This window comes from Anarrhichthys ocellatus, unplaced genomic scaffold (assembly GCF_004355925.1).
Source record: "Anarrhichthys ocellatus isolate YVR2014 unplaced genomic scaffold, GSC_Weel_1.0 scaffold11, whole genome shotgun sequence".
Taxonomy (NCBI): Eukaryota; Metazoa; Chordata; class Actinopteri; order Perciformes; family Anarhichadidae; genus Anarrhichthys; species Anarrhichthys ocellatus.
Genome location: NW_022280041.1, coordinates 11,141,433 through 11,166,776, shown reverse-complemented (window position 1 = coordinate 11,166,776; position 25,344 = coordinate 11,141,433). Strand labels below are relative to the sequence as shown.

Sequence of the window (25,344 nt, the reverse complement as noted above, 5' to 3'; positions counted from 1 at the left end):
GTAAAGCAAGCAACAGAAAGCATTGGTGATGTTGTTACCTTCCAACAGTATATAGTGAGCACATTCTTACTCACAAATTTGATAATATACACATTTTTGTCATAGCTTCACTTGTTTTACAGTTTAAAACATTACTTAATTTGTCCTTTCAAACATTTTTCTTCAGGCCTGAGAACCTAGAAATAAAGATCTGCTAGACACATGACCTTACCAAGACAAGGTACTATGACATTCTGAATATGCGAAAGTATGATGACAAATACAACTTAATGTTCTACATGTTCAATTAGTAGTGTTCAATCATTAAATTCAAAGGTATAAACTTCAAATATGTAGCACTGAGCGCCCCACAAAATATTTTGGCAAACTTTGACAGGGAGCTGGCAAGGTTGTAACTTCCACATTCTTCTCCTGTACAATATTTCAATGCAAATCAAAGAATGCCGAGAGACCAATATTGTATAACACCAAAAGCTGGCTCCGTGCACTGCTCAGAAATATATACTAGCGATGGAAGAATATGGATATGATGTTCCCAACATCCTCTGAGAGAGGAATGCTCCATCCCTGCTGCTCTGCTAACTAAGTGCGAGAGTCAGCCGAGGACTTCAATAGGAAGATCAGACATGAAGCTATCTGAGGTAACTAAGCTGGTGTAGCCCCTGTTGTCATCCTTTGTTGTTGTGCTGTCAGCTAACTGCTAGTCAGCATCACAGGGGACTGGCACTGAGAACACATAGTGGGAGAGCGGCGATGCCCAAGTTCACGCAGAGTGACAGCTAATGCCTTTTTTTTTTTTAAAGTGACCACATTGCCACCAAAGGGAGCTAGGGGATAGGCAGTGAAAAGTTCAGCCATCTCATCTTGGCTTAATATCGCTCCCCCTGCACTGATCTGACAGCATCTGTAAGCCAGCCTTCCCTGGGAAGCCCTTTTTTTTCATGCTCTCTTCCTTTTTTATCTTTACATTCAAATTTACTTTCTCACTTTCTTTCCTGTATTCACGCTTCCGCACTTTTACTGCTTCCCTCCCTTCACCCCTCTCACAGAGCGTCTCTTGCCTGCCTGAGACAGGATCAATATAATGTCCTTCTCCCTCTGTTTCTCTGGTAACAGTAAATGAATTCAAGGGTAATGCCAGCTGACAAGGGGGCAAATTGCAAGAAACAAAAAAATCGCATTGCTCATTTATTCTGATCAAAGGGCTACGACTTGCTGGGTGAGGTTTTAATCTGTGTTTCTTGCAAAAAACAACTCTTCAGGGGAGAACAAGCCTGAAAGCTCATCGACTTACACTTGATGTATCTGACTGCCTCTGTGAATAAGAGTCTATGGTCCAAGTCAGTAATGTTGGAGCAGGATAATGAAAAATCGGATTACTCAGAATGGTCCAAGTATGCCAAACCATTTTCTGGTAAACCGTATGCCGCCATGCATTCTGACAATACTTGCATTACCTCAGTCACTACAGTGACACACACACACAGCTCATTCAATTAACTGAAAGGTTTCCTAAGCTAAATGGTTTGAGTGTAGCACCACTGATTGATCAATTCATTGACCGATTGATTTTAAGGAGTGGTGCTACTGTTTCCAGTCTGAAAATGCTGATGCAGTTCAGTCACTTGCTCACAGCAGTCAGATCATATCGATTCATCATTTTTTGCCACAGATGGAGAAAAAACTTGCACAAAAAAAGTGCACAACCACACACAGACTGTATCTACAACAGGACCTGTCACATGTGCACAGAGAAATCTACCTCTCCTGCCATGTCTTCTTCTCTTCCCTCTCCGCTCGCATTTCAGCTCTCAGCTCATCTCGACTATCCACGGAGGGACTCCTAACAAGATGTTGCCTATTAGATCTTGGGATGGTGGTAGTCTTTAACTATGATGTGTCATCAACATGCCGCCTTTAGAGCAGCTCTGCAATTGGAATATTCCCTTCCGTCTCTCCAATTGTCGGCTAATTGAGGACAAGGGACTGATGATTAATTATCCCATCCCTGTGCACTGTTTACCTAGATGATCGCTGCTGATGAGGGGTGATTAAAATTGAACTGCCACTCATATTCAGGCTCTGTATCGAGCAATGTAGGGAAATGTTGACATCAGCTAGTTTGTAACTCCCTGTACCATGGTCGGTGCTCGTAAAACACTGCAGTAATTCTATCACAACACAAGGAATGAACAGAGACCTGCCAAGAAACGAAGCTGTGAGGTGATATTGACACGTTTCACTCAGAAGGAGTAGCTGAATACCTTTCACCTTCTACACAAATGTTGGCATCTGTCTTGCAACCATAACTTAGAGTCCCACAGCAGTATGCAAATGAATTAAAAGCATCCTTTCTGGCATGTCATACCAGGCACACATATTTCATACTAAAATAAAATGTTACATCATTTGAAGTAATAATCTACATCCATTACCCATTTCAAACATAATGGTAAACCTCCCTATTCAGCCCAAGTAGCAGATAAGCCCAATGCAACTACACTATCATTGTTTGCTGTGTGATGTTGCCTTAGATGAAGCAGTTTGCTATATAAATGACAATTTTTATTGTAAGTCAATCAGATCTTGATATTTAGTTGTCAAAGACCATGTATGACATCGGTGTGTGAGGAAATTGCTAAAACACCTTGGTGATTTTGGTGGCCTCAGATAACATTTGTTTTTGGTAAATACTAATTTGAATCATTTTTTAATATTTCCTTACATGATCAATTCAGACTGTTCATGTTGTATTAGTACACCATATATAGATTTAACTTTAAATAACTTTTAGTTATGATCATGCAATGTGATTGAAACTAAGCAAGATTTGGAAGGTTTCCTCATCTCAACATTTGTTGGTAAAAGGTGCATGCCAAGGACACAAGTGGGGACTTAGGATTCTAATTGGCCTTCCATCTTCTTTCCATCTGCAATTGTTGACATGTTCGCCAAAAACCACAAGTATCGAGGAGAGTGTGGCCTGGCCTGTTTTGGCCATTAGGCATTTGATGAAAGTCCCCGGGAACCCCACACAGGGAGGGACATGTTGCCCAAGCGGCAGGCGGCCATCATGTCATGCTGCAGAGCATATAAACAGATCAGTCATTTGCCAGACCAAACAGTGCCCAACTGTGGGTGATGCAACCTAGAGAAGGGAAAGACAGCCTGTGCTAGCGGCTTCTTTAGTTTACTTTGACCTGTTATTTGAACATTAAAGCTATGCATTTAATATTATGCTATCAAAAAATGCCTCAGCCACATACACACTATACAGGGTAGGGCCGTCAACGAATATTCTAAATGTCTATGTATTCAAATAGTAAAAAGGTGAGAAACAAAAGCAGCGCTAGACTACAGTGGCTGTCGGCCTCACTCGCACTAAATAATGGGTGGATGGGTTACCGGTTTCACCACCGCCAACGGTGTCCATTCAACCAAGACTTGGGTTTACAATACCATCTTTCCTGTGATAAATACACACAAGTTTTAGTTTAGCGTGATACGATCCGAACCGCGAGTTTCTGGATCCGTTTCACCATTACTTTAGGGCTTGGCTACCTTGTTTTCAGAGCTGTATATACGTCCTCACCATATATAATCACTTCCATTTACTGGTTGCAAAAAAACAAGCCGACGGCCAAAATCCAAGATGGCGATGGCCAAGATGATGAACTCAAGGCTTCAAAATAGCAGTCTAAAAAACAGCAGGTGACATTACAACAACGTCTTCTTCTTGCAATCTATGGTCCTAACAGCAAGCGTTACGTCACATAATGTTTAAACCATGTACCTATCAGCTGTGCGTTCGAAATCAGTCTGGAGACGTAACCACTTAAACAATGTGAGTTCAACTTGCTATCTTCCAACGATTGTACTGTTTGAAAAGGGAACAAATTTAATATGGAAATTACAAACAATAGAGTAAACTTTCAGTTGAGCTCTCTCCAGCCAGCTGTCAACTTACTTCGGTTTTTGTTGTGAAATGAGGAGGTATTGTGTAGAGAACTCCTTATTTTCACTTCACAAAGCGTTACTCGTCCACTGCAGTCGGTCAAAGCGATTCACATAAAAGATCAGCCGAGGAAAAGTTCAGCTCAAAACAGTGCACTGCGCAGTGCTGCTTCCCTCACGGCCAGTTAGTACACAGTGCCATGGACACTACACACAAAACAATACAAATTTGAAATGTTGAAACCTCTGTGTTTTTCAGTTACGAATATTCAAACATCATTTTAGGCTAATTTTGACTGCCCTAATACTGATTCACTGTAGAATGACTAAACAGCATCCAAGGTCCTTCATTAACACTCCCACACACATTTATAGACCAATTCATACCAACGGAGCAGATGTTATCAGCAATTTATTTGTATCTTATTCAGATGTACCTGATACATTAATTTACCATTCATGGAAATAACACAGACTACACTGTCTCCATAGACGGGGACAAAGAGGGAGAGACCGAGTGTAAAGTCCCTTGACCCCTCTGCTGGATGCACCACAATTAGACACAGTCGTTGCCCGTGAGAGTCGAAATGCCCCTCAAGCCCCATTTGCCTTGAAATAGGACAGTGTTAAAACACACTCAGTGGGGAGGAGATACACAACAGACAGTCAGAGAAACCAGAGGAAGAAGTTGAGAAGAGCGAAGGAGGAAGACGCCGGTTTTTGAGAGAGAGCCAGGGGGACTGTAAAGCACAAGCTTTTTATTTGAATATTATTTGAATATCAAATGATAGCAATTTTCTCTGCCTGTTTCTCCTGCAGGAGTCTCTAACACAGAGTGCTTTTGTGGAAGTCACTGTCACCACAATGAAGTTAAACTCCACTTTACATGGACCCTCTGTCCAACCTCCTGTCTCACCAATTTCTTCCTCCATTCTTGTCCATTGCCTTTTTTTCACCTCCTTCTTTCCCTCTCTCCAGCTAAGCATCATAATTCATCATTTTATTAAACAGTAAATTAATTAAATTTGTTGCCATTAAAATGCTAGTATAGGGCTCAAAGCTAGTGAAGTACAGGAGCTTCAACACAACAGCCAAGATGTGGTCGGGTGGGAGTGTGTTGCTAGATGTGCCAGATGAAATAAGTGAAGATGAGTGATTAAGAGAAATTAATTATTCCCTTGTGACTCAACCTTCTGTTTTATGTAGCTGTAAACTTCCCAATAAGATCAAAAAGGTTCTCAATTCAACAGCCTTGGTACTTATTTAGATCATGCATTAATTCACCAAATGCTGTTTATTGTATCTACTTTTTATTGACTCTATTCCCACATTAATAGGCCTGGCTGTTATATACTTCACATAGCACATTATCATTTGCAGTCTATACCTTAGGTTCGCCTACATGCAGAGTAGTGGTGTAACAGATCATGGATCGATCCATTGTGAGTTTTTTTTACAGTTTAATCATCATAGTGTGTAATAAAGTTTTACTGATGCTGTTCCTTTTCAAGTAACAAGTCCCCGAATATCAATGCAAAGTGTCAGTGAACAGATATAAAGCAGTAGTGTGTTCACGTGAACGGAGCATGTTAAAAGCATTCAACGGTGAAAGTCATGGCGAGCAGAGAAGCGGAGGAACTTCAGAAGCTCCTGGCGTCATTTAAGTCACAAGTTTGGGAGCATTTTGTCTTCCCTGTAACTTATGACGGATAAGGGTGGTGGACAAAACCATTACGGTATGTAGGCGTTGTTTAAAGAGAAAGACATACGACAACGGCAATACATCGGACATGTCCACACACATGAAGCACCACCATCCTGGTCTGTGGACGGGGGACACTCCGTTGCGGAAAACAAAAGGATTTCAAAATCTGGTTAAAGTGCTTGAGCCACAGTACGAAACCCCCTCACGCACCCACTTCAGTATGAAGATCATTTCAGGACTCTATGAAAAGGAAAAGACTGACCGCTCACTTCATCACGGTGGAGTGGGAGATTCATAGTCCGGTGCTGTGGACATGCCCCCTCTCTGAGAGTCACACCTACAGGTGCTGACAGAAGCAGCAGAGTGGAAGCTAGACAGGCCCAACAGCAATGTCCCAGTCACCACAGAAAGGTCTACCCTCTCTCCAGACAATGGAGATTTTCTCAAAAAAATGTAAAGTTGTAGACCATTTCACAGAAATAGTAAACATTATTGTGTATTTGAATAACTTAACCTGACAGGAAGTAAACATAGACCCAAGTTGTTGCCGAGCAGTTCAGTTCAGTTGAAACAGTGGACGCAAGCTCCGGTCTGCTCTGCTTTCATTCTTTTAATATTGATCAAAGGAAGAGGGTATCAACATACCTCAGGTTGCTCTTAAATTTAACATAATTGAGTATTCTTGAATGTTTTGTTATTTATTTCGTTTTGTTTCAAATTGGACATCTTCAATATTTGTTTTTATGTAAGACTATAGCCCAAAGTTCTTTGCTTTAAGTGTTCTTGAAGTTCTTTAAAATGGAAAGCAAAGATATTTGTCTCCTCCCCTTTTCTTTTCTAATCCAAAAAATTATTTGAACCGTGACTCAAAAACCGTGATCCGAACTGAACCGTGAGGTTTGTGATCCGTTGCACCCCAAATGCAGAGCTATTCAATTTGATTGAAACTTCATTACATTCTCAGACATCCAAATCATACAGCTAAGTGCATGACCGACAAGGTCGCCTTTTCGTGCTAAATGATGCACAATGACATCTTACATATGCATTTGTCTGCAATGCCGTGGGGCCTTAAATGCGTGGCGTCCTCATTGTGCAAGTGTGCAAGTGTGCATGCACTAAACCCAAACCACAGCAGTGTTTCAATACTGTACTCTGAAATGCTCCCGACCCATCCATGATTTAATCCTCATTATAGACACACAGACATCCTCCACAGTACCACCGTTTCCAACCACTGTCTACCGGAACGATGGTAAGCCATTAGAGGTGAATGTATTACTCTGGCCGCATTGTGTGAGGCAGAAATGCGTCTTAAGCATATTTTGTGTGATGATCCGTTGGGTTGGATTTCAAAAAAGAAAGCTGGGGAAAGCAGCCAATAAGTAAATGCAAAAGCAGAGACATGCAAATGCACACATCCCCTTACACATCCAGCAGCACAGAGGAGATGCCTATAAGAACAGAAAATGCATCTAAATGGAACTGTAAGGGAATTAGATGGATGGGCTGCGGTATATTACCTCAGAGTGATGTAATGCAGCACAGACAGTTGATCATGGGAGGCAAAGTACTGTTTAGCTGATACCTCTGAATAAAGGCAAATCTGCATTCATTTTTTCTTCAATCCTCGGGTGGCTATGCTAAACTATGCTAAACTGACAGAAGACCGATTGAAATAAATGACTGCCCCAGCATTTTCAGCTGTAGCCAGCACCTGTGGGTAATCACAGTGCGCCTGTGCAAGCATATGTGTGAGAGAGACAGTCAGACGGACAGACAGACTAAAGAATTAAAACTGATCTGTGCCTACATACTGGCATGACTTGGTGCCAATTGCAAAATGCACTGATCAGGAATGTATTCTTAATGCATATGGTACTTTCACCACAATATCTTCACTTGTTAAAACACACAACTTCTCTCTGCTGGATAAGCCACACCAGTTTCCAAGCTCCCGAAGGGCCCCAAGAGCTTTGATTGATGGACATGTCCGACAGCAGTTAAACATTCCCAGATTTACACACAGCCTGATGATAAAGCAATCATCGCCACATCCAGCACTGAGGTAAATCTAGCAGCCAGCCAGACCCATCACTAACACACCCCACGTGGTACAAGTATAAGAAAGTGGATTCATTTCGGCGTCAAAAGCGCAAAGAGACGCATTTTCTCCCACAAAAAATACACGCGGCACCCCATGTCTGCTCCATCTTTAACAAGAGCACGCAATTCAACATGCGTTTCTTCCTGAGCTCCTTTCACAAATAATGAGAAAGTAGTGTTGCGTTGGAACTCAGCGTGCCTCCAACATTAGGCCATAAGGCCTGGGCTAATTCAATTATAAAGTCTTCACATACCAATGGGCAGCATCTCTGCGAAAGGCAGCCTACACTCCGAGACAACCCTTTCCTGTAAACAAGAAGAGATGATGTTTCCTGCCCACAGGCTAGGATCCATGAATACTCCCTTACATCTGCTCATACTCGCACACAAACAGACAAAACTTTGAGCACATCTACCGTTGGCCAAACTGACACACAGAAACCCCCTACGAGCATTAAGGCGGTGCACGGGCATACAGCAGCACATTCCCACTCCTGAGTAAGATGACCCAGAGTTCAGAGGAGAGATCAATTAAGCATACATCCAGAGAAGATTGACCTTTTAATTCGGCACCGCTGGGCATGTTTTATGTCCAAGATGTTGCTTGTCCAGTCATGACATCACTGATAAGCACACAGTACGGGAATATAAGTGATTTTCTCAAAGACCCCAATACAAGCATCACAACCAGTGCTTTGTGGCAGTGAGCATGAAATATATATATATATATATATACTTATTTTTGAATGATTATACCATTTCTCAGTACGGTGGAAGCAGTCAGACTTGTTTAAGTCAAATTCGAAAAGAGGAAAGTATTATTCATTATTATGCAGTTTGGTAAACTCATAATTGCCAGCATAGTTCCACGTGCAAATGTCTAATTAGCCTCAAGTGTTTTTACCTCTGACAAAGAGTAGCCTAGTTTCCTATGACTTTACACTACGTTGACATGTTTTGCACCACAAGTAGACTAATAGCCAATTTAATAGAAGTCTTAACGCTGTTTTTACAAGTCAACATGTAGTAAAATAGTTTAAAATTTGATGAAAGGACTTTGGTGTTATAGTTTTCGAAGTTCAATGTGGCGCTTACTGTGTACAATTAACCAAAATCGCGCTGTAATGCTCAAACTCCTAAACATGATAACTTCTGTTATGCAAGTTTCAATTAACTATAAACACACGGGTCTATACTTATAATTTTGCTCGAAAGGGGAAGACATCGTAAATATTTCGACAAAAGTGAACTTTCACATCTTCCAGCTCCGTTTTTTAAACGCCTTGTAGTCGAGCTTCAGTTCAACAACAATTAAGCAATGTAGGCACTTAACACCAAACATTTCGCACTCGCGGCTGTTCACTTGTACAGACTATATCTGTTATTGTAAAACTCTTGTTCTGTCTTCCTTCATAGTTTGTCTTTTGTATAATTGGTTTGCGTCCTCTCTGAACCACCGCAGCACGTGCCAAATTACACCAGGCTAATCCCACTGTCTCGAGCCATCAGGTGAAACTAGGACTGTACCATTCTGGGGGTGTAGACGGGGCCATCACAAGACTGCTACAACATCCGCAGAGAGATCGAAACTTTTCTGTTTCCATCAGTTTAATAGCTTCCCCATAGTGCAGACGTGGGCATTGTACGGCCACGTATGATTGTACGGATCATAATCGGCCCTTTGGATGTCGCCAACCGGCCCGCGGGACGTCACTGGGAAATTAGGAATAGAACGTAAGTAAATGTACATCATGCACGGAATTACAGCTGCATTGCTTTTATTTTGAAGGCGACTGTTGATGTTTTTTTCTTCTTCTCAATTTACGTACGTTAGTTAGTACGTTCGTGAATGTGTGCGAGCAGCAGAGTCAGTGCAACGTGTTGTCCAACTGAGTTTACGGGAGATGTGATTTAGCTGTTAACACCTAAAACAATGTCAGCCTATGATTAAAAAAATAAAGATTGATACAGAGTGTGGTGGTTTTAGCAAAACATCGACTTCTAAGTATTTATTTACTGAAGTAAAATGTAAAGCCGTATGCTTGGTTTGTGGACAACAGATCACAGAATATATGTGTATAAATATATATAGATATATATTTCATTGCTGAATTGAAATACAATTTGCAGTGGACGTTAATGGTCAGCCAAAAGATGAACAGTCTCCTTATTTCATTACCAGTCATACACTAACATACTGAATACAGCAACCTGGCACAGAGAGAAATATGTCAATAATTCTGCAGCTCTGTTATATTATATATCTTATATTATACATCTGCTAGCAATGCCATGCTCTCGACCCATCTAGTCAGAGTCGGTCTTGTCAGTTGGATCACTCAACTTGAACCAATGCATATTTTAAGTGCTCCACTGTGCTTAAGAGAAAAAAAAATTGGGAAGAGAAAGAATGAAATCATTTTTTCTGAACTGAACGATAGCCAGGGAAAGACGGCAAGGGAGATAGATAGCAATTCCAGGCAGGCAAGCAGCCCACAGCTAGCTCTGACATACCCAGTCCTCTGCCCCCCCCCTCCCCACTCCACCCCCTCTCAAGAGTCAGAGGCAAGGAAAACACCTGAAGGGTTGTGAAAGTCATGCTCTCCAGTAAGCAGAAACATGTTTAGCATTTAACACTGCACAGTAAAGGTCTCTGTTTCGAGATTCAGGTATCTGCTCGCTCTCCTTGCCTCTCATTCTTGGTGTAAACATGACTATGTGTGATATGTTCCCTCTTACGTTGTATCTCGAGACACATTGCGTGCCCTCTTGGCATCTTGGGATTTATTGTCTCTCTCCCTGCTCCTCTAATAGGAATGGATGATAGCTGCATTCTCGCCACTCCTCCAAATCACTTCCCACAACTGCCCCTGCAACCCTGCAGTCCACCGTCCAATCTCTCTGTGGATACATCCCCTTGTGTTCACGGGCTGCCTATTTGACGCAGCGGAGCATATGAATGAAGGATGGGATGCTTTGGTAGCAATAGGCCATTCAAGGAGGCGGGCAGACAGAGCGGAAAGGAAAGCCTCAACCCACATGTGGGATTCATCTAGGTATTAGCACCACGGGACCATTCTCTTCACTAACCTGTGAAGCTGGAATTTCTCACAGAAATGATAGACAGCTGGGCTAAAAATCAAAGAGCTTTCTGATGCACTAATACACTATATGAGTCAGTGTGAATGACAGCAAGCTCAGGGGACACATACCAAAGGTCATGATTTGGATTCAAACCGCAAAACGCAACCAAATTGCACACGAGCCCCAGCTTGAGGGACTATTTGGTTCCCCCCCAGGGGACGACTGCTAGAGGTGAATATTGCAGCCACCTGTTTTCATACCTCCATAAACAAGTGCATTAGCCATTCCCAAGGCCTCAGTAAAGTCATTAAAACAGCAGGGAGTGAACCAGGGGGAGACGGATGACCCCTCGTTCCAACTGACTGGCAGCCAAGGTGAGCCCAATGTCAAACCACAGGTTGCTCTCTGCACCCTCACCAAACCTCATTCCCTCTCCGTCTCTTTCTCTAGACTCTGACTGTGTTAAGTGGAGAGAGGAAACATTTTCTCTCCCCCTGTTGATCCCCTTCCATTCATTCCTCTGTCTTACTGAATCATCTGTTCTCCTCCGAACCACTTCCATTACCTTGCCCCGCTCTCTCATTTCTTTGTATTGCCATCACTTCTCTTTCATCTTTACCTGTACGTTCCCCACTTTAACAGGCCCAGGCTGTTGATTAGACGCGCCCAGTGCTCCTGACTGCACGTTGTCCTTTGTACATTTGTGGCATAACTATTGATCCACAGATGAACAAACACACACATCTATTGTTACTGCAGCAGACTATAATAGATGATGTACTATTGTATTATTCTTCATGAGAATACACTAATTCATTTAAGAAGGAGGATGCATGAAACATGCATTTTTCTGCTGTTGCGCATAAAAAAAACTTAAAAACTCTTCAAGTATTTTTGGTCCTTCACGTGTTGAGAAAATTCTCCCAACTACGTTTAAACCCAATTGAAAATGTCAAAAATGCATTGCAATATAGCTCAATGCAACAGCATTTTTTCGTAGTTCTTGAGCAGTTGACATTTTGGAGATACAAGGTTACATAGCACACACAGCACAAACATAAATGCATCCTTAGATGCTCCCTTGCCTTCGCCACCTTCACTCTCTCTCTCTCCCTCTCTCTCTCTGTCGCTGTGACACCCAGCAGCTGTCCCCCATACCACGTCGTGGCCAATCGGCACCATCTGTAGGGGTGGGAACGGCATTAGCTGCCACATCAGCATACTGACTTTACCCTTCCTAAGGTCACAGGTGGTGTCCGGGGGACATCAACAGGGCAGACCCATGCACAAAATGTACGCACATAAACGTATATGCATTCATATGCAAATTTTACTTTCTCAAAAAGGACTTGTAGGCAGTCAGAAGGATGTGATCATTCTTGCTCTTGTGCACAATGGATTTAACCCTATACTGAATACCTAAAACAATATTTTCTAATATGGTGTAATCTCTTCAATACATTTTTGCACTCTTACAGACAGACACATACCATGGTGCTGGACTGTAAATGCAAACTGAGCACAATTGTTATCTTACAATACTCCATAAAGTACTACAGTATTTCCATCTCTGAAAAACTTCCGATGTTGCACATGCCATCAGTTAAAGTCTATGCACTTCGAAAGAGCTTACATAGATATTCTGCAGCTACCTTAAGTGCACTAAGAGGCTTGGGCTTGACACTCCATGACCTCATCACTACATTTACACCATGACCTGACGCAAAACCAGCAGCCCAAACATCAAAGAGCTCCAGTCAGCAGTTCTCTTCCTAAGCCTCTATTATGCCGGTATGAAGTCTGGCTTGATTTAGAAGAAAAAAAAGACAAAAAAAAAAAGATATGCTGGATGCAAAGCAATAGCGGTGTAAGGGAGAAAAAGAGGGGTGGTGGGGAGAGAGGCAATAGTCCTGCACAGTCATCACTAGAAAGGCTGAGGGCTGGAAATCAGTCATAATCACAGTCGTGCTATCCCACTGCAAGCCCTTCCCACTGGCTTCACACAAGTCAATAATTAATAGAAACGGCAGCTTAAGTCACCACCAGCCCACACTCACATGCACAAATGTATATTGTATTTAGATATGGGCCTGACTGGGTCGTTTCATGGCTGTTTACTTCCTGAGACCTGCCATTCATTTGTGCAATAGCAGTGAATAAAAGTACTGTACTGTCAGGAAGGTAAACAACGACTGGGCCTAACCAGACTCAAAATTAGAGGAAGAAAGAGACAGAAAGGTAGAGGTAGAGAGGGAGGAAAAGATTGGTGCATAGTTCAAATATGTGTCCCCCTTACACACACACACATGCTGAGACACACACATACGCACCTCTAATCCATCATAAAAAAGCCAGAGAAGCAGTCCTTCTGTAGGGGGCTGTCTAGGGAGCTCTAGCAACAAGAAAGTCAGAGTACGCATGCCACGTCTATGGTACACACACACACGCGCTGTGATGGAAAGTGTGTGCAACTAGGTGCTGAAAGAACAGCTCCTCAGTGCTTCAGTGGGGGGGGAACGGCAGAGGGAGAGTGAGCAGCAGTCCAGGATCAGGAGCTATCCAAGGTGCTGAAACCCTCCCACCCCCTCAGAAACCATTGGCTGGAGAGGAGATGGGAGAGTGGAGGCAGAATGGGCCGAGGAGAGTAACTGTCTGAGGCAATGAATCAACAGCATGGCTCTCCTTTGGGCCTTGGCTATGTTTGCGTGCACAGAGCAAGCCACTGTCAGACTGTTTACTTATTCCTTTGATATGCAATTGAGTTCCCCTGCTGACTGAATAACCCTGTCCACAGATAGAAAAAACTTTTGAAAAGGTGTAGCTGCCTACTGATTTGAGATCTATATATTAGTGCTGGGCAAGTTAACGCGTTAATTTCGCGTTAACGCATTCATTAATTAACGCCGACAATTATTTTATCGCGCGTTAACGCATTTTTTAAATTTATTATAATTTTTTTTTTGTTTTGTTTTTTTGTTTTTTAATTGAAAGACAAGAGACAATACATATACATAACAACAAGAGGATGACAAGAACAGTGTGATAAAAGCCAGCAAACATCCTATAGTCAGTAATTTTAGTGCACCTATATGCTGAAATTCACGGTAAACGCATTTAAATGTCACAGATCGGGAGCGAGCGAAGGACTTTGAAAGTTAGCGGAAAGATTAACGTGAGACAACTTCCGGTTTCTTCAGACGAATATTCGGTTTTCAGAATAAGATGCCAACCAAGTATGAATTATATTCACATTAAGTATAAAACATGCTACCTGCATCTCGTGAACCAAATGTTATTGCCCTTTTGTTCATATAGCAGTACTTTTAAAATAAAAGTGCGCAATACACTACTTTTGAATTCATTATTGAACTTTGCCATAACAATGCGATTAATCGCGATTAATCTCAAAAAATCCATGCGATTAATCGCGATTAAATATTTTAATCGTTGCTCAGCACTACTATATATATATATATATATATATATATATATATATATAATTTTTATTTAACACAAAATCTAAAAATAAAATACACATCTTAGAGTAAAAAAATAGTAGCAAACAATACAGTAGAAGAACTTTAAAAGTAAATAGAAAACAAATACTTGCTGGCCTTGTTAATACAGCATTTCTGAGTTGTTATAAAACCTAGAATATAAACGTATCCATGAAACACAAATATATAATTGACACCAATATTGCTCTTGAATAAAAAATGTCACAATAATTCAGTCTGAGCAATACAGAACATTATAACAGTGCAAAGAAAACATTACTTATATTGTCACGGTGAAAGTGGGCTACTGGAAGTGAAGAGCAGACAGTTTAAATGCATACATAACAAGGCTTACTGTAGCAGCGCAGCATTATTAGAGCACAGTAGACACTTTACTTTCCATTAATACTGTACTGTGTATTGCCTCTGTAAAAAGAATCCTATTTAAAAAGTTGGTTTCATGTTCTCCAGAGCTGCAATGATGAAATATGAGTGCAACACTTTACACTGGGCCAATCGATGTTGGGAGTTTTGTAACACAATTAATGGTCCAAAAATTGCATTCATTATTGATATCATTACTCTCCTAACATCTACCTGCTATTTGTTAGACACTACATTTTACAGCTAGGGAGAGCAAATGATCCAAAAATGTTAAAAGTATTGACTTTTTCTACAGAATTCCTGAACATAACCTTCTATGGAGCATGTGCTACGCCAGCACTTCACAGCCCCGCTGATGTGTTTTTTCACCCTAACAACATCAATTATATCCTATTCTAATTCTATTGTTGAACCAATGCGTGTGAGTAGAGAACTGTCCATGGTGCTGAATTGACAGCGGCTCCCGATACAGTGGCAGTGCTGGGAGCTGTCTGTGAAGTATGTGGTGCTGAAGTGTGCCAATGGGCCTTGTGCGCAAAGCATGTCCTTCCTTGATGGTCATGGAGTCCTCGCGGCCTCTCCCACAGTGCATCTTGCACCCATTGTTTCTGGTTCATTTCTCCGGCTCTTTACTGGAGAGGCTGGAGGTGGCAATGCACTGTGGGTTGTGCCACAAGTGCTTAATGACATCAAGGAAGGTCACCGAAATTCTCAGAGCTGACACTCAGCATTTAACTGTAAGTAGTGTACAAAGGAGATCACAATAAAGATAAATACATGAATGACATTAAGAAAAGTGTGCAGAGTATTCTATAGGTATTACATTTTTCCTTGAAAAGGTTGAGCCTGAGCTAGACATTTCATTTCCAAGTACTCTGATTCATTGTTCTCTCTTTCACTCAGATATCAATGAAAATGCTTTCTACCACCGACTGGATGAATACACTGGGCTCCAATTAGACTTCCAAATTCAAACTGTAAAACACATGGCAGCTGTTATGCAATGTTGTCCTTATTCCAAGATATATATGTGAGGTAAATGACAACAAATGGCATGCTTGCAAAAAGCGATTATTTTACGTCTGTGATTTATAACGGCTAGTTTTGTGTCGATGGGATCATTTTGAAAATCTATGAAAGCACCTGGGAATTGTGAAAACCACTGCATTGTGAGAATGCAGGGACTTGATTCCCTCCCTGAGAACACAACAAGGACAAACCAGGAAGAAGATGGAGAAGTTAATGTTAAAACAACACACTCCCTCTCTCTCTCCTCATTGACTTGCTCCGGGCCACACAGGTGTGACTAAGTCTTATAGATTCATGGCTGATGGCAGAGCAGGGTTAGCGAGTGAGTAGTGGGTAACCGGAGCAGAGTGCCCGCCTTGCAGATCCTTGGAGGAAAGGGCTTGGCAAGAGAGAGAGAGAGAGAGAGAGAGAGAGAGAGAGAGAGAGAGAGGGCTTTCAATCGATAATACTCTGAAGAAGTTTGATAGGTTTTTGGTGGGGCTGACTTTTAAACACTTGTGCTTCGGAAGACCTAAGAGGCCTGCTGGGTTCCTATGATCTGCCTGTGTTTGTCTTTTTTCTCTCTCTCTCTCTTTTCTCCTCTTGTTTTCACTGTTGATCCTCTGTCAGCCTGGAAGCTATCCACTGTGATGATATTGATCTTTCTTCTGATGGGAATTATTACTAAACTGTATTTCTGGTGTAATATTTAATCTGTGAATTAAATCGGTTCTTTTTATACAGCCATTGGTCATATTGCCCTTAAACTGCGAGAAAAAAGTGCAAGTTCATACCTTGAAATAAAAATGTCTCAGGTAAAAATTGCCAGTGAAGTTTTATTGTATCCTGTTCTTAGAATTCAGGTTGTGACGTCTCCAACGTTATGCAAACAAAGCTCAAGAAAATGTCAAGAAACTGTGTGCTGTGTCCTCTATTTCAGTGAACCGAAAAAGGGTGAAAGACCGACAGGCCACAGCAGTGGTGGAAATCCCTGATACATTCCCAGGGATCCACTCTGTAAAAACATGCACAGGCATCTCTGCTGCTAATACTATCTGTGACCCACAACACACACTTCCTGCCGCCCACACTCTACAGCTTGCTATGCACCAGGGGCCATGTCAAATCGCAGAGTTATTCCAGGGACTTGCTGCAGAATGGGAGGCGCAAGTCACCATACATGCCAGTCCTCAAACACTCAGGCCAAATGCTGTGTCACACCAGCTTGGAAGAGAGGGAAAACACTGATGAATCCTGGACTGCTCAGACAGAGAGTGAGAGAGACTTGGAAACCTGGTGAGTGCTAAACCCCCACAATTAACACCATTGATGGGAAGAGTGGCTCTGGTCCCAAAACAATCAGATCTGGGCTTATTCAATGTCTGGGCCATGATTTGAGAGGCTGCAGCCTTGGATGTCTTCAGACCTTTGAAAGTAAGCCCGGAGTGTTAAAAACACTAGTTAATTGAAATAGTGTTTGCTATAATAATGTTTTAGGTTGGATAACAACGAGATACTTAGTATCTATGATGCCATTGCTGTTGTGTTGTTATGCACCGCACCTGACAATGATTCACCTGTCGAACACCCAGTCCGTCCAGTAATGGGACATCATGTGTTTTTATATGAGCCATGATAATGACCATCCTAACTCCGCAGATCATATTGGTAAACACTTCGCTACTGGTGGAAAATAAGTAAATAATACAATTAGTGTGGCACAGGATTTGTCCTGGGAAACATTGGAATCATATGTTCTGTATCACTATTGTGTGTTATCTGTTATAGAGTTAATCAAACTCGGCAAGAACATTACTTTGAAATATATGAATTCATTATAAAGTCTGAAATCGTATCAGAAGGGAATGGGAATTTGCATTGGGTTTTGAATAAGTAGTAAAAAAGTGTAAGAGCAGTGCACTGAACAGCAAAGAGTAAGGAGAAGGACGAGGTCCAAAAGACTGAAGAAAAGCCTGCACTGCATCAGAGCAGTTAGTCAGCAAGTCTCTCTCTCTCTCTCTCTCTCTCTCTCTCTCTCTCTCTCTCTCTCCATCATTTACACACATTCAGCCTTCACGTCTCTACTTTTCCCCTTCAAAGTGTGAAAGCAGCAGCCGAAGTGGCACATCGGCACAAATGTGACGCGGGCCTCATTTGCCCCTGACAAACAGGAAAATGACAATCAAAAAAATCGGCATCAACAACAGGGAAGCTATTAAAACTAATGTTTGGAGCGGACCATATGGTGCAAACAGAAATTAGCACCTAAGCTATCAAACATTCAATTTGCTCCACCACAAAAAAAGCAGAGAAAATGCGGAGGAAATACAGTTAGTGCATGAAAGCAAGATACATAACAACTATAAAAAATACAATAAAGCTAAATGTGATTGAATTTGAGTGCCCATTTCATTTCAGTGTTTCTCTTTTGAATAACAAAATGGTGTCAGCAGTCATCGCTCAATTGTGCTTCTCCTGGCTCATTACAACTGAGAGAATGGTGCCGGGTAATTGTTTGACCCTTCCTGCTCAACCTATGTTTCTGGCTGTTGAAAGCGCTCGACGTGTGAGTTCCATGGGATAAATGGTCGCTATTGCCACACTCTGCCCTGTGGCTGTCTGCAAACAGAGCACCATCGTATCGGTGACAAGAGAAGCCTGATGAAGGTACGCTGGCTGCACAAACCCAATGCAGGCCTCTGCAGCGGCAGCAGCACCTCTCTAAAAGGACCCATTGTGCACCGGCAAAGCCTTTCCCTCTCTGCAGTGAAGCGGCCATTGTGGCTCGCAGAATAGCCGTCCCTCTCCATTGCGTGGTGGAGAAAGTGCCGTGATGGCTGAGTGTGGCCGCGGTCGCAGCAGTAGACGGTATCTCTATATCATGACCCCCATCAGGCCCCGAGTGCCCCTCCGTCGCTCAGCCCATTCTTCCCAAAGGTGGGGACAATCCAGACCTAATTTCAGCCAGTGAATAGAGCTCAAGGAACAGGTGCATTACGGTATTAGAAACGGCTACATTTCAGAATGGAGCTAGAGGTGGAGTTGTGTGCTTGGGAGTTTTTAGCATGTGTGGCTCAAGTTTGGACAACTTGTATTGATTGGGCTGCAGGGGTGGTTCTCTGAAAATATATTCCTGCATGACAGGACGGACAAAAGCCTTATGGATTTCTAGGGGAGGAATAAACTGTGGTGGAGCACAACAACTCTCTTAAGAGTACTTCACTGAGAGCAATATTTACAGTTTTTCAAGGTGCTCTGCTGAGAGTCAGCCAAAACATAAACGGAGACAATACAATTACTCGAGGAAGCTCGCCCGGCTGTATGTCCATGGATGTATAGCTACTGTTCATGTGTGACTCATATACAAATCAGTGTAGGGAATAAAAGCACATTTACATTCAAAGTGATGACTCTGAACTTTCCTTGGATTGTCTGCATCTTCAAAATTGGCTGTGTTCAGGTGGAGAAACAATCTCATAACATGCTCTGTTGACCACAGGACAAATTTCTTAATCATTTCCTAAAGGAAAAAGGCTTAAGGTGGATTAGCTTGCATTTTTTTGCATAAGGCTTCGTCCAAATAGCGAGTAAGTGACTGATGGTAATGTCCAGCACTTGTCGTTGGACGCGAATGCTATTGTGAAGTTAGATATGCAAGTGTTATGCAAGCAAATTGCATGATTATGCAAAACTAGAAATAGTGTGGATGACTGATATCCCACAGCATAAGGATTAGTTACTAACACCCACTCTTCAATTATGAGCATAAAACTCTTATGCTGGTTTTTGTGTCCCATATCCCTGTTATGCAACCTGCTCCACTTTGAAATAGGATCCTTTCACAGCTAACCACATGTTAGCATACCTTGGAATAGATGGGTACCGTTCAGACAAAGATGGAGATAGCCTTGGTGTTTATGATGACGTAAAGCCAAGTGGGGCTCAGAACAATTCGGTCAAACAGGCTCTGCAGCACAAAAAGCCACCAGTGTTTACTACTGACGCCGAGAGGAAGGACTGCAGGTGAGCATGATGCATCATCATCAACAGTGAGGTTACGTCGGCCCGCTTTGTTCAGAACTTGCCCTTCCAAGTGGGGAGGTAGATATTTTTAAACCTGAGAAACAGCAGCTGCCTCTGCGTTGGAGTAATTTAGGTTAAACGGGAGGGTGCTAAAGAGCTACATCTCACACCTGAAACAGAAGTCCTGAGAAACTCTCCGGCCAAGAATTCTGTCTATAGGTCAAGGTTGGGGGACACCTGAGGGAGATGACATTTGAGGGGAGGCCAAAAAGAGACAAAATGCTGACATGACAAAGTGGCTTGAAATGCCTGTTTTATTACTCCATAATTGATACTCCCCTATTCTCTTTAAGGAATTCAAGCTGAGCCTCTTAAAAGGCGTGAAATATGTTAATACAAACATTTCAAATCATCCCACTGGAGGCTATACAAACAACATGTTCATTAATTCATTGGCCTGCTTTTTGGGCATACCCAGATATGTAAAAAGAGGGCTGGGATTACATTACTTTCAACGATTTGAGAGAAGAAAAAAAACTAAAAAACCTCACCCCAGATTCAGACTAACTTGTGAGTTCTGCTGAATGAATTCATGACCCAATCTTTGTGGAATACAGTAGAGTATGTGGCACGAATCCAGGATTTCCAACACCCAAGTCTCTCAACTCTTTCCCAATTAGAAAGACCAAAGGCAAGTTGTTAAAAGCCGCACAGAGCTTTGAACTCAACTGGTGCCATCACGCATCAATTTTGAGCCTTTTCCTCTGCAGCCGACAGCACGCGGAGAGATGTACTAACTTTATCAACCTCAATAATAAATGTCCTGCTAGACTGACTAATATTAGCACCAATTTAGACATGGATCTCCTACCGCCGTGGCCACAGGAGGAAAGGGCGTAACTTGAAACGGATCGATTGGCCATGCTGGATCCTCACTTTCCTCCTGTTTCTCTCTGTCTACCAACCCTTCTCTTTCTCACACAAATCCATCCACGCAATCACTCAGACAATGAGAGGTATTTCAATCCATCTCTCCATCGTAAGCCACGTCTACTCTGCTACTGCTTAATCAAAGGAGAGAGGCGACAGAAGGGCGGGAGACGGAGCTGGCAGGGCACGTCTTCCCTCATCATGGACCCACAGCTAAAATGGAGGGCGTGAGACGAAGTGGGAGGAAATCTTTCATTTTCCAATCGCATTTCCTCCCCTTTTTTTATGCGAGTGAAAGTGTCTGTCTTCTTTACAGCTCCCCTAAGCTCCTTTAACCTCTCCTCTCTCCCACTCTGTGGGCGGATGGTGGACGGATGGACGGGAAGATGGATGAGGGCCAGACGACGAGCGGCAGAAGAGTGAGTTAATGAGGAAGATTGCTCTCTTTGCTGCCATGCGAGGGATTACAGGAAGATTAACCATTTTGATTCTCTTCTCTTCCAATTTTGCTCTCTGAGTCTCTGTGCTGGTAAAACTGGAGGGGTGCGATGGGTCGGGGAGGGCCCCTTGTTTTGATAGAGGTGAGATAGAAGACAGTGCCTCTGCATCTCTGTCAGGGGGAAATGACAGCTGCTCAAAACACTGACCTGCGAAAGGATAGAGTTTTAGACTGATGCCTCCAATCTGACAGCTGCTTCGAGGGCTGCGCTTGGCCTAAATATACCCAGCATGAGACTGAATATCTTATAAGTCACATGAGATCCAGCTCCTTCATCAAGTCCATTCTCTGAGATGAACTCTAACAAATTGGGTCTATTCCTCCCACAGAAACGTCCATAGTGGACACTTTGCATTAAGTCACATTACGCATTTCAAAAGGTGTTGCTTTTCCGCAGTGCTCAAATGGCACGCTGATTGTGTGATGACCCAGAATGGTGGCATTTGAGTTGAAAAGCTGGAGATTTGTATTCAGGAAAGTTGTCGGGAGCCTGGTGTCAGGGGGCTGAGCGAAAACAAAGCGAAGCACAGGACCTCAAATCCACTTTTTGCACTCACCGCAAAACAAACGGTGAAAAGGTCTGGAGAAATTATTCAAATTGCAGGGGAATTTGCAATTATTATAAGTCATCTCAACCCACAAAGGCAATGTTAAGCACCCTTCATGAAGTGCACTGAAAGCTCTGAGAACAAAAGCGGAATCATGTATGGGCCCATTTTCTGCCAGCGGTGTCTGCTTAGTGTATTATCATGAAGGGGAGAAGCCATTTAGGTATTTCCAAAGCCATTGTCTAAACTCGTTAGACTGGATCGATGGCGAAGTCATTTTTCTGAGTTTTTATTTTTGCCGATTGGGAACGAACAACTGGATGATAAATTGTGCTCAGCAAAAGCAATAGTAGTTCTTTGGTTGAAAGCCGCCCACTGAAAAAAGGCAGATTAATATTGTTTTGAACCAGAGGTCAAATTTCAGTAAAGTCCATCAACAGGGACCTTCAATCCTGGCATTATGAGACCTAGCATGAGAATGTGACCCGGAAATGACTCACATCACCTTGCTTGATTTCTAGCACAGGGCTTCTTTTGCATTAAGAAGACAGCAGTCTCAACGAGCACCACCACTTCCTGCGTGTGGCTCAGCCAATCATCCTTACTGTATTGTATTTCCCTCAAGAAGCTCTTCAAGCAATGACCTAAGGTCAGCCAATCAGAGCTGGGACACGTCTGTCTTCATCAAACTTCCCTACAGTGAGCACTATGTGAAAATCTTCTTTTTCACTGTCAGCAAAGTCTTTCGAATTAAATACAAATTGTATTACTGACATTTTCCCCACACAGTCCCAACACCAAAATCAGTGGTTTCAGATAAAGTGATGAATGTGCAAATATTCTAAAAATGACATGCTAGTGGTCTCATATGTATTGTGAAAGAAAGTCACAAAGCTTTAGCATAAAAAAAGGCAGAGCAGGTCAGTTTCCCCAAAGGCGTTTCCAGGGACTCCGTGTGTGGTGTCTGCTTTCCTTCCCTCTCTGCCTCTGCGCCGCAGACATCCTCAGCTCGGCTTAATCATTCTAGCTACAACTAACCCCACAACTCGACTTGATTCTCATGATCAGCGATCTACATGTTTGTATGACTCGTTATTTATCTTCTGGTTCGGGGATTTTGTGTAGAGACACCGTTACGCACCCCAGTGGGCGTTTGGCGACACGGTGGCGCAGGAGTCGCATAGAGTCGCAGTATGGTCAGCGCAATATAGAGCCCCAAATATTCACATACTGCGCGCATTACTAACACATCGGGCTGATCACATTTACTTAGACAAAACACTTACTGACACAGCATTAACACCACGGAGGGTCAGATCACAGCCATTCTGCTCTCCAGCAGCCGATTATTATGCAGCTGTTCAGTAAAGAAAGTATACCCTCCGGTGGCCTAATTCCCGCGTAACAAATACTTTATTTTAGTATTCCATTGCAAATGATGATAGATACAATTAAAAAAAACACACTGGATGATGGGAAAATCATGAATCATATCTCGAGTGGGTACAATTCCAGCAATTTTTCATTTGAGGGATTTGGAGTGAAGGAGAAGTCAGTGTGCAATTAAGCAGACTGCGCGTGTGGGAAAATGAGGCCACATGTATCATCAACAGAATACACAGCGTGTCTCAATTGCTATAATTTAGGCTATTTTTTTATTCTAAACCGGAGCGGTTCAAGTAAATCGCTACCTCGAGCGTCGGATGCTGAAATAATAACGGCTCACAAGTCGTCTGCGTAAACACATCCACAGCTCATGGAAGCACAAAAACTGACTTTCACCGAGCACTGTCATTTTTTTGTGTGTGTGCCGAACTCCCACACTCCCGACACCGCTGTCACGCGTGGTTTCAAAACATATACGTCCATTATCCCCCCCACCGGATTCAACGTGTCTGCTCCCAGAGCCTGTCCAAACAGCAGACCCCGAATCCAATCCCAAATTTCCTCCAAATATTGACTCATTACGCGTCGTTCGCTGCCCTTGGCTCCCTCTCAGCAGAACACAGCCAACAATTGGACAATGTGAGTGTGTTTTATTTATTTTATTTTTTTTATTTTCAATTGTCATTATTTAGAGGGCAGGCAAAGAGTGACAATTCCTCGCAGCCAGAGAAAAACCCACAGAAGCATATAGTCACAGCAAAGAAGAGAAAAGTCCTTACTTGTGTTTTGCGGCAATCCCTCCGATAATATTCTCCAGACTTGAGGGGGTTTGTAAAAATCCCTGGCTGTAGCTCGGATGCAGTTCACGCCTCCGTGCTTCTCCTTTTTTTATCCGGAGCGTTGAGGAGACCAGAACGCAGGTTTTCTTTCCCCCCTCTCTCCTTCAAGACAGATGTGAACGGTCCTGGCCGACTCGCTCCACCTGCATCCCTGTCGTCAAGCCAGCCACAAGGCGGAGCACGCGACTTCAGACCCGTCTTTTCAAATTAAAACTCCTTCATTGGTATGTATCGCAGGGACCTTTTATTTTGGTGGTTCCGTCGCCGGGTTTCTAGTGGACGCTTCTGGGTGTTTCTGGGTGCTTTGACGCATCTCCACCTGCATCCACTGGAAGACACAGCGGCATCAGCAGCAGCGGCAGTGACAGCGGCACCGCACTGAGGAGGCAGCCCACGGAGACACGCCCCGCTCCGGCTGGAGAAGGCTACTTCACCCTGGGCGAGGGAGACGAAAGGGGGGTGCTGGATTATACTCTTCAAAATACTCCACTTTCCCGTGTAAGTGGTCGCACCTGAGAGGGAGTGAAGATTGTAGAAATTCAAAAACAGAGTGGACAGAGAAGATGAAAGTGTGTGATATGAAGATAAACCAGTGAGGGATTTCAAGAAAAAATAATGAGCAATATAAATCAAAAGGAAAAATCTATATTATAGCCCAATAAAATCAACATCTAGCCAACAACATGCTGCTGGTCCTGAAGGATGGCCACATCTGCCTCCAATAATAGGCAATACACTGGCAGCCTGTCACGGGCTAGCTGAGGCAAAATGGAGCCTCCAAATGAGTCACAAACGTATGTGCTTAGGATATAACTATCAGGTACACTGCTGCTGTTATTTGCTAATGACTACCTAAGCCCTCAGACATTTCTACAGGCAGTTATGTAAACAAAACAGTACATCATCATGAAGGGAAAAAACAACATAAAAGAAAGTTTCTTGCATAGGTTGCATAATCCTCATCAGTTTACTTACTTGGATATAGACATGCATTCCACTCATAATGAAAGATGACTGAATAGGCAATTAAACAATAGAGAGAATAAGGTGTATTTACCAGTTTGCAAGACCCTGAATTAATACAAATATTAATATTCCCATGCTGCTATTCTCAAGTGATTGAAGTGTCTCTGCTGTACTCAAGATAAAGGTAATGGTGAATATATACCATACTTTGTGAAATTTAGATCCAACATATTAGGTACTTTCTACTTTTACTGTGATAATGGTTTCCAAAGTAACAGAAAACACCAGCCAGTCGAGTATTCATCCGAAGGTGGTAATGTTGAGGGGCACAGCTGCTCATTCAAGTGGAACTGGAATGATTTTGTCAGAAAATCTGAATGTCCACAGCTTTATACAGTAGTTTCATTTTGTGTGC

At 42.6% G+C, this 25,344-nt stretch overlaps 1 protein-coding gene across 8 annotated transcripts in view; it reads right to left on the bottom strand.

Moving 5' to 3' along the window:
• nrxn2b (neurexin 2b) overlaps positions 1–24,357 on the bottom strand; it is a 620,971-nt gene extending 596,614 nt beyond the window's left edge. For 5 of the 8 annotated variants that reach the window (XM_031850671.1, XM_031850674.1, XM_031850676.1 and 2 more), the window contains exon 1: positions 23,904–24,356. The gene's annotated coding sequence lies outside the window, so the exon portion shown is untranslated. Of the gene's footprint in view, positions 1–23,903 lie in introns of all 8 variants that reach the window. The other 3 variants (XM_031850677.1, XM_031850673.1, XM_031850678.1) reach the window with 3 other exon arrangements.
• Positions 24,358–25,344: the final 987 nt, after the last annotated feature.